The 9,168-nt window shown below is 46.2% G+C and overlaps 1 protein-coding gene across 3 annotated transcripts in view; it reads left to right on the top strand.

Annotated features, from left to right (window-relative positions):
• Positions 1-9,168, top strand: part of DIP2B (disco interacting protein 2 homolog B) — a 68,323-nt gene that overhangs the window by 19,930 nt on the left and 39,225 nt on the right. The window lies entirely within an intron of this gene.

Raw genomic sequence — 9,168 nt, 5'->3', positions numbered from 1 at the left:
ACATGTCGTGATAGATGTCTCGCCTCTAGCTTCGATAAATCCATTCCTACGATGGCTTTTTTGTTTGTTTGGGGGGCGATCGGTCTTTTAAGTGCTAATGCGTTCGCTGAGATATTTCTTTGTTTCAACATGCATAATCATCGAGCTCAGCCAGTTATTTGGAATAGCATTTGCCCATCTGGAACTCCATAATTATCGTGCTATGGTGCAGTACAGCATGCCAACTAGGTTAGGGCTCTGCTCACACTGTATTTAAAGGAGGATGGGAGTTGCATTTCCATACCTGAATGCTTTGTGATAAGAAGCACTGGTTGATCAGTAGATAGGGCAGTAATTGCTCTTAACTTCTTTCTTTTCCCATTCTGCCATCGTATTCAGGGATCTAGAATTTAATTACAAAAGGCAACTTCGGGTACAGTTGGACTGAAACAAGTTGCATGTCCAAAGTTGCACCGTGTCAGATGTGGAGGAGGGCTACCAGCAAGGAATACCCATGGCAGTTGGCCTATGGTAGGAAAATCAAAGCCTTCAAGAGCGTTCTTAAACGTTGCCATCTGCAAGCCTTGAAAGGGTGAGTGGCAGGAGTTGCACGCAGGATAAAATCTGTAGAAACTTCTGTTTCAGTCTCATCCCAGGCGGATCCACTGCGGCAATATTCTGGTGTTTCTGTGCGCGGGGGCAAGAGGAAAGCCCTTGTGAAGAAGGTTTTGGCGCGTGCCGTGTACTGCAAGCCAGTGCTGCTGATGGCTGCGGTGTGGGAAAAGCTTTGCACGTCCCTCCTCAACCCGTCGCCTTGCTTTGGAGCCCCTGACTGCCGCTGGATGCTGGTTGTGCAAAAACTAAGGGGAGATGCTTGGCTTTCTAGTGATGGCTGGCTTTCTACAGGGGTCGAAATACTTCATTTTGAAGCAGGATGAGGAGTTCTCTTTGGGTGCCTGCAAGTTTTTGGTATTAAGGCTGTGTTGAAAACAGGCTTGGTTTGGAAATTCATCTGTCCACAGTAGCCTGGCTGGTGGAGAAAGTGTGCTGCTTGGAACAGGCGAAGAATTTGCTTGTGTGTAATCCCTGCTAGTTGGGCTGGATGGACAACTCCTGGGAGAAGGTTATCAACACCCGCGGTTCTGAGGGCTCGGTTTCTCCCTGAAGGAAGCCGGTGATGCACCTCCTGAATAAGTGCTGAGTCACGGGGTTGGTGCTCTTGCATCGAGTTTAGTCATTTCCTGGGAAACTTTTGTTTTCGGTCTGGTGGTAGAGGGCTAGGTCTGTGTGCTTGTGCTGGGGATGAAATAAATGTGACTTTCTGCCGGAGGTTAGTCAGAAAAGAGAACTTTTGCAGACTTGCTTCACTTGGGCTTTAAAATTCGTTGTGAGTTATCTTGTTTGACATTTTACTCAGCTTAGACTGTGCATATAGCTTGGTCTTGCACACGGTTATGTGGCATTTGCTGTTTTTCATCATCTAAATGCGTTGTTTTGGTGCTGCATTGATGTTATAAACCCCGTGAAGGGCTCCAACACCGAAACCCAGGTTCTGCTCAGGGACTACTTGTTAAAAATAGGTGAAAACGTTTCTCTTGAACAGATTTTGTAAAAACCCTACTTGCGACAAAGCTTTGCTTTTATGCCCTGTGTAATATTCAGAAGGGAAAATGTATTTTTCCCCATGCAAGTTGCAGCTATTTAAAAGTTGTATATTTCTTTTTTTTCTCCAGGGTGGGGTTAGACGCAGGATTTATTATTTGTGCATGGGATTAAGCTATTTCTGTGCATATGCTGGTTTCGTGGGTAACGCGTTGTTACTCCTACTCGGTTAAAGGTCGGACTGGATGATCTTAGAGGTCTCTTCCAACCCGACTGATTCCATGTGAAATTCATAGGGCTGCACTTTGAAAAACAATAGCTTACATAAAAATTCACTCCAGTCATTGTACTCTGCAGGTGTTTGTTAGAGGCTGCGAGCAGAGCGTTTCTTTAGTAGGGTTATCAGAGTTAACAGAATTTGGTGAAGTATTTAAAGGTTTTGAGTGGTTATCTCCAAGAGTTTTGTTATTTTAAACATTTTACCTGTTGCAGAGGTAGATGTCAGCCTTGCATTGACAGCGAGGTCTGAGCTGCTGGTGCAGGAGCTTATCAAACATCCTCTTGTCACAGGTAAGGGTCTGAAAGGCAAAGCATCTCCAGCATTCCTGTTCTTATATAGGAATGAGTTAGAAGTATGGCTTAAAGTTTGGCTGCGTCCTCATTTGAGCAACTTAGCTGGGGAAATCCTTTGAAGAAGCCAACCCCGGAGCATGCCGGGGTCATGCTGATGCTGCAAAAACCGTGCACACACAACGTGCAAGAATGTTCTCGTGTCTGCTCCAAAGAGAAGAATCAACAAAGTTGTAGTTCGTATCGGGGGCTCTTTTATTTACAGTGGTAAGTTTCCAAGTATTTTTCGGTGTCCCGGACTTGCTGAGCCTTTGAGAACTCCTTTGCTAACCCAGGACGGCGCCGTTTGCAGCAGCAGTAAGATGCCACACGGGTCTTTTTCTGCGGGGAAGGGAGGGTCTTCAGCTGAAGCTGATCTGATGCCACCTCCTTTTTGTCGGTCACCCCCTGCCCGCACACACAAAGAAAACTGAACTCCGTCCTTAGCTCACCCAGGTTGGTGATACATCACATATGGCATCTAAGATTACTGCCCATAATACACGCGCCGAGACGGGTGACGCGAGGACACTGGGTCAGCTGCAACTCCGAAAAGCTGCTGTACGAGAGAGAGGTTCTTCAGTAGTTGGATTTGTTGCTTAAAGGTGAAACAACAGCAATAAAAAAATATTAAAAGTGCTTAAGGTGCACTTGGTGCACGAAGTGACCTGGGGGGAAGTGCACCTTGTGACCTTACATGACACAGCCCCAGACCTCTGCACTGGGGCAGTCTGTCGCTGTACACGGGGCAGACCACGCCACGAAAACGCAATTGCATTCTTTCGAAGTAATAAACGTGGAGATTAAAATAGTTTTAGTTTGATAAAACAGCATTCGTCAGCCTTTAGAAAAGATTTTTTTTAAAGTGTGGAACAGAGTCCCCACAGTGCTGGAGCCAAGCAGACTTGTAGTGTATATAAATTAATCTGGAGCTGATCTGTCTGTGAAACTTCTAGTGCTGCAACTGTAGCAGTATAATGCTGGTGCTTAACAAACACAGCTTTGTAAGTCTTGCTGCTTTTTCAGTAGCCTATTCATATTCTTAATGGGAACAGAATGGTGCTGTTAAAGGGGAACTGCAATGCACAGACCTGTTCTCTTTGTTTATCCGTACTGCTTTTTGTGATATAGGGACTGAGCAAGGCTTTATTTTATTTTTTTTTTAAGAAATCTGTGACTTTTTTTTTCTGTAAGACTGTAGTTTGCAGGCCTTGGTATTGTCTTCAAGGAGGAAACCTGATATACGGCTTCACCAGAAGGAAGGAGGAGGGAATCTTTGAAGCTGCATCGTCATCTGGCCTCAAACAGAACGAGGGAATTGTCTAAACTTGTAACGTAGTTCTAGCGCTGAATTTATAGCCAAAATGTGTTGGGAGTGCAAGACCTTTTAACAGGTATGCTCTGTTTGGACACATGAAAAGAGGTTTAAATGTAGTTCTTTGGGTTGCTGAAGCCTGGCACTGAGGACGTCTTAGCTTTTGGCCTTGGTAAAACTATGGCAGGGGGTGTCTGGAAGGTGCCAGTCCTCCAGGCGGTGGAAGAAAGGTGAGCTCTAACTCTGAAATAGGTAATTAATTACTTCAGTGGCAATAAAGTTGGTTACTGAGGTGCCAAACAGGTTGGTGTGATAGCTATTTTCTGCCTAGGCCATAGCTGAGACGGTCTGAAGTGTTAGCGTGCATGCCTTTCTAGTTCGGGATTTCTCAGACATGCCACCTAACGCGTCCAAGCACACTTGAGAGGCCTTATCTGGATGTGGCATGCAGCGAAAGAACATTTTGGACTTTCAGCTCTGCACTTCTGGCTTTCAACATCTCCAGCTGGTGGCTACTTCTGGTCAAGGGCAGGAAATCCAAAATCGAGCTCTGCAAAACCGGGCTTGATTTTGTGTCCTTTCAGAGTTAGAGGTGGTAAAACTGCAGGGAGACATGGCCTGGCACACGTGCCTAGGGATCGAGAAGGGGAGCAGGGAAGAAAGGCAAAGTCATCAAGGTCACTTACACGGGTGAGACCTGAAAAGCAGATGCAATGCTGATAATATAATTTATTTCCTTATTTTCCTATTATAACCTTGTTAGAGTGTTTGCTGTTAAGTAAACAGAGCAGGTATCCATGTTTGGGGACTAATGAATGTACCAGAAGCATTTCCAGGATTCTCTGTTAGCATAAGCTGCTAGAAATATCAAAACTGTTTTTTTGTTGTTGTTTTAAAAGCATCCAAACATTTTTCAGAATGCATACAAACTCATTTCAGATTCGACTCTTTTGCTTGATGCAGTCAAGTGTTTGGAGGCTTTGTTGGAGAGATGCTGTGCGCTACGTGATCATTTTCCTTAATTTCTCCACTGTAGTAATTATGGTTTTGTTAGACAGTAAATGATTCAGTGTTCTCATTCCATGGGGGGAAGGGGAGCAAGGATGTTGAAAGAAGAGTATTGTCTGAGCGTAGCAGGATTAGCTGGTGTTACCACCTTGCACTGATTGAGCACCGCTGGTTAGAATAGATCATCAACCCTAATTGCTAAAAAGCAGCCTGGCGTCACAGGGCGGTGAGGCTCCTGAAGTTTTAGGCTCCTCTGTTGCATGATTTGAATATAGGTGTAACATCAAGGCTGATCGGTGGCAATTGCCTGGGCTTCCTTCTGCCCTGGGTAAGCCCGGGCAGTTCCTCTGGTGGCTTGAACTCTCGGTAGGCAGAAAACGCCAGGGGGATGTGTGTGATGAGGACGAATTCTGATTTCTAAGTGAGGAGAATCACACAGGAGGGGACTCTCATGGAACATTGCTGTGTCTTCCAGGGAATTCTCTTTCTCAGCTGCAATTGGTTTAATCACAAACAAAGCAGGCCTCTTCATCGCAGCGGTGTCTGCGGTCAGGACCTTGTCCAGGCGCCCTCAGCGAGGACAGAGGGTTGCTCCCGGACTCGACTCCGTCTCTGCAAACCATAAATGCTGAGTTATTTCTGACTCCAGGGAACGACAGCCATCTCTTAGGTATTCGCAAGACCTGCTGCGTCTTGAAAAGTAGAATGTTTTTAAATTCTTTTAAATCTGTCAGAAGAGAGGAAAGATGAAACGGGCTGGAGGGGGCAGCGTTGGAAGAGGGGAGCAGCACTGCGATACCCAGCAAGATGAGGAGCTCCTGAAGCAACGCCGTACCCTCCTGCCACAGAACCTGTTCTGTGGAGCTGCCTGGAGCTGGTCCACCAAACACTGTGCAAATGAGCAGGAAAACTGAGCTGGTGGCTGGGCAGGAGCAAATCTCTCATGTGTTGGGACGGGTTAACCTTTGTGAGTCGCGGAGGTGCTTTTGGGGTGGAAAAACCTGGGAGTTTGGGTAGCAGAGGGAGGAAAATGATGGCGCGTGGAGGTGGTGGAATGGATCGTGGTGGTGGAGCAGGGCCTTCAGCCCCTTCCACCGTCCTGGTTGCCTGAAGACGTTGCTGCACCCGAGCTGGTGGCCGCTGGTGCCAGGAGGAAGGCGAGCCTGTTCCTTCGTTGCGTCAGTGACCGGAGGCCTAGCTCGCTCACACGGCCCTTACACGTAAAGAAAGAGGAGATCCCTGACCGTAACACGGGAGCAGAACTGGTAGTGACTTCAGCTTGTAGCAAGTTCTGCTAAAACTCCTCTGCCGTGCTGTGAGAGGTGGCCCGGGGCTGGGACCGCTGCTCTTGAGGCCGGGTAGGTGAGGAGGCTCTGCTGAATTTGGGGTAGGGGCAGCGTGGGGAGGGGCTGCTTTGGGGACAGTAGGGAAGGTCACGATGTGAGAACGTTGGCTGGTGATGGTGAATGGTTCTCGATTGAAACGGAACCGAATTTTTGCTTTCTTTTCCCAAGAATCCCCTTTCCTCAGCAGGGCCTCCTCAGCGTGTGGAGGCGCAAGCACGGCTATAGATAAATATAGCCTCCAAGTGAACTGAAACAGTTGTAGCTGGGAGAGGGCCAAAAGAATGCCTCAGCAGTAAGTGTTTTTGTTTGTAATTTCTTTCCGAGGAGTGAACAAACACTAGCACCGTGGTAAAGCTGAATTGTCAGCCCTCGTTTGCCTCGCTAATGCTTCGTAGTGCTACGCCTGGGTAGAGAGGGGTTGGAGTTCTTGGGTTGGTTTTTTAGCCGTCTAGAAGAATTTAGCACAACAAACGTCACAAAGTGTTGAATTTATGGGAGTAGGGTTGATGAGGATTTACCAGGTTTATGTAGTAGGAGTGAATGGTTCTTGAGATTGCAGCCCCATTGTCTTGGTTCTCTTCCTGTTGCTGTAATTTATGATCTTCTGCGAGGAAATCCGCATTTATGTTCAGATCGAGCCATTTCCATTTCCTGTAGATCAGCAGAAAAGGGATAGCGGGAAAGAAAACTTCCCTCCTGGTGAGTCTCTGATTTCTGTCTGAGTGGATCAATCGAATTTGGGGTATATGGGACCGGAGGAAGGAGACGCTGCGCCGTAAATGCCTTCCGTTCATGCACCACGTTAAAAAGACATTTATTTTCACGACTTGTGATGTCGCTTTAGGCGTAACTCCTGTGGCTGTAGTAACTGGATCATGGTTTTATTAGGATGATTTTCCACCTGTTACCCGTACCTGCACCCAGCCTTTTTTTCCGAGTCTTAGTCCCCGTGTCTTGCTGGAGATCCTATTTCAGTTAATTGTGGTCTGTTTCCAACTTCCATGGGTGGCTGTCCTTAAAGAAAGAACTCTGACTCCGATTTATCAGTTTCTTTTAACCTTTTTGTTCCCTACTGCCCAGTTCCCCTTCTATGGGGCTAGCCTAAGAAGTTAAGTGTGACAGCTTCTTATCCCGTAAGACAGATGCTTGAGCCTGTCAGTCTTTGTCAAAATAGTGCTGGGATTGGTTTGTTTTGTTTTTCTTTTTTTTCCTTTTTTTTTTTTGGGTTGGTTTTGCTGTTGTTTTTACAAGCGCTACTTGGAAATCCAGCAGTGGGAGGGCACAGAGCTGCAGGGAAGCCCCAGGAATTTCTCACCCTTGTTTCTCCTGCCTGGGTTTTACTGGCTGTAACTTCCCTGCTCCTGCCAAATAGCAGCTGACTTTTTCTTATTATCTCATGCTCGGAGAATCCTTTTTTTTCAAGCGATAAGATAAATGCCTTGGATCACGTGCTAGTGAAGGTTGCGAATGTTTTGACCGTTGAGAGTGCTGGTATTTGTTGGTAATGCACTAGTATTCCTTCGTAATGCCAACAAATTTCTGTGGCAGATGTTGCATTATATATAGTGCGTAACCACCGATGTCAGGAGCCCAATTAAACCTTGCGGAGAAGTTAATCACAAACTAACAAGCTCCAAACAAATCTGTGGGTTGGCTTATAAGGGAAAATCCCTCCCCCTGTCTGTGCAGGTTTGTTTTTCCTGAAGTGGCAGTCACCCGGCTCGATTTGCTACCCAAATGTGGGGAATTAAAGCTGCCCCTGAAGATGGAGAGGCAAATCTCAAAAGCTTGGAGGTTTTGTAGCTCACGCAGTCAATGAAAATATTACCCTTTTGGTGTGCGCTCTTTGTATGGCCTTTCTTGAAGGTGTAGCTTTCGTACACTGGCAGCATGCCTTTCTTGTGAGCTGGGTTCATTTCACTGAGCTGCGTATTGCAATCAAGCATTAAAATTAATGCTTTGGTTGGCATTTCGGTGCTTCGTGGCCATTCTCATTTTCTGGTGCTGGATTTGTTCGGACTTGTTGGGGCCTGACTCCAACGTGGTAAAAGAGAAGTGAGATAAAGTTGTGTGTGCAAATGCACGCCCTCCGCTAGGCAGCATATTTATCCATTTCAGCCTCAAAACCTTTAGGCTAGGTGGTAAACGACGCTGAGATTCGACTGTCCAGCAAAAGGAGCTAATCCCGTTCCCTTTCCAGGCATTGCAGCACTGCAAAATCACCTTTAGAACCCAAACGGCCACTTGGCGGGAATGTTTCATCGGGGATGCCAGCGGTGTAGGGAGGCTTAGAGCCTAAACCCTTTAATCACCTTTCTGATGTGCCCGTCCCGATCCGGCTGGAAGTGTCTGGCCGAAAGATGCTGCAAGGAGCCAGGAAAAGCTGTGGCCTGTGCTGTTCGGTGTCTAATGCTCTGCAGCCTTACGATAATCAGGCTCAGGGCAAAGCAAGCATGTTGTTTGTGATCTCTAGTTTCTTGTCATAACACAAGCTTGGGCTTCATTTTAGCCTGACTAAGGAATACCAAATAATTCTGTTTTCTTATTGCTGTGTATCTGATCACTTCCAATCCTTCAGCCCCAAGAGAGATGAGGTTATGAGTGCAGGTCAGGCTACAAAAAGGCTTGAAATGCTGTGGGGCTTTTTGTTTTAATCCCTTCAAGGTTTCAGTCTTTCTTGTGGTTCTGATGTAATGTGAGAAATTAAAACAAAAGACGGCAGCCAGATGGTCCATCTCCAGGATCAGACAGATTAGTTTTTTTAAAAAAGGGAAACGTTTACTAAGACGCATTCTCTTCTGGAGTTTTGCTTCTGTGGAGCTCAAGCATCTCCCTTCTGCATGGTTCTACTGGTAGGCAAGCGATGGGATTAAGGCTACCAACAAGTTTTAAAAATAAATAGAAAGCTTCCTTTCACTGAATATCAAACCGGATACCGAAAGTCTGGTTTTCTGAATCATGGGGTGTGCTTGCTGGGCAGTAGTCTCAGAGTTGCCTCTGTTCATCCTTCCATTTTCTGAGGAGCTCTAAACAGTGTTCCCTCCTGCAGTGGGCCCACTCTTGTTTGCTGGAAGCTGTTCTCACTTTGATTAGTTTAAGCTCAGGCTCTGAATTTGCACTTTCCCTTTGCCCTGTTGTTTGGGAATTACTCTGTTAGTTAGCTGAGTTGGCTTTGTGGTTACAGAATATTTTCATGTGCTCCGAGTTTCCCTTTTTACGTTTTCATGGCTTTGATATTCCATTTAGATAGCGGTTCTGATTCAAATTACTGCATTTAAATAGTGTATATCTATGATCCCAAGGGAAACT

This window comes from Anser cygnoides, chromosome 32 (assembly GCF_040182565.1).
Source record: "Anser cygnoides isolate HZ-2024a breed goose chromosome 32, Taihu_goose_T2T_genome, whole genome shotgun sequence".
Lineage (NCBI taxonomy): Eukaryota > Metazoa > Chordata > Aves > Anseriformes > Anatidae > Anser > Anser cygnoides.
The sequence above is the reverse complement of the archived record's forward strand: the minus strand, read 5'-3'. Positions and strand labels throughout refer to the sequence as shown.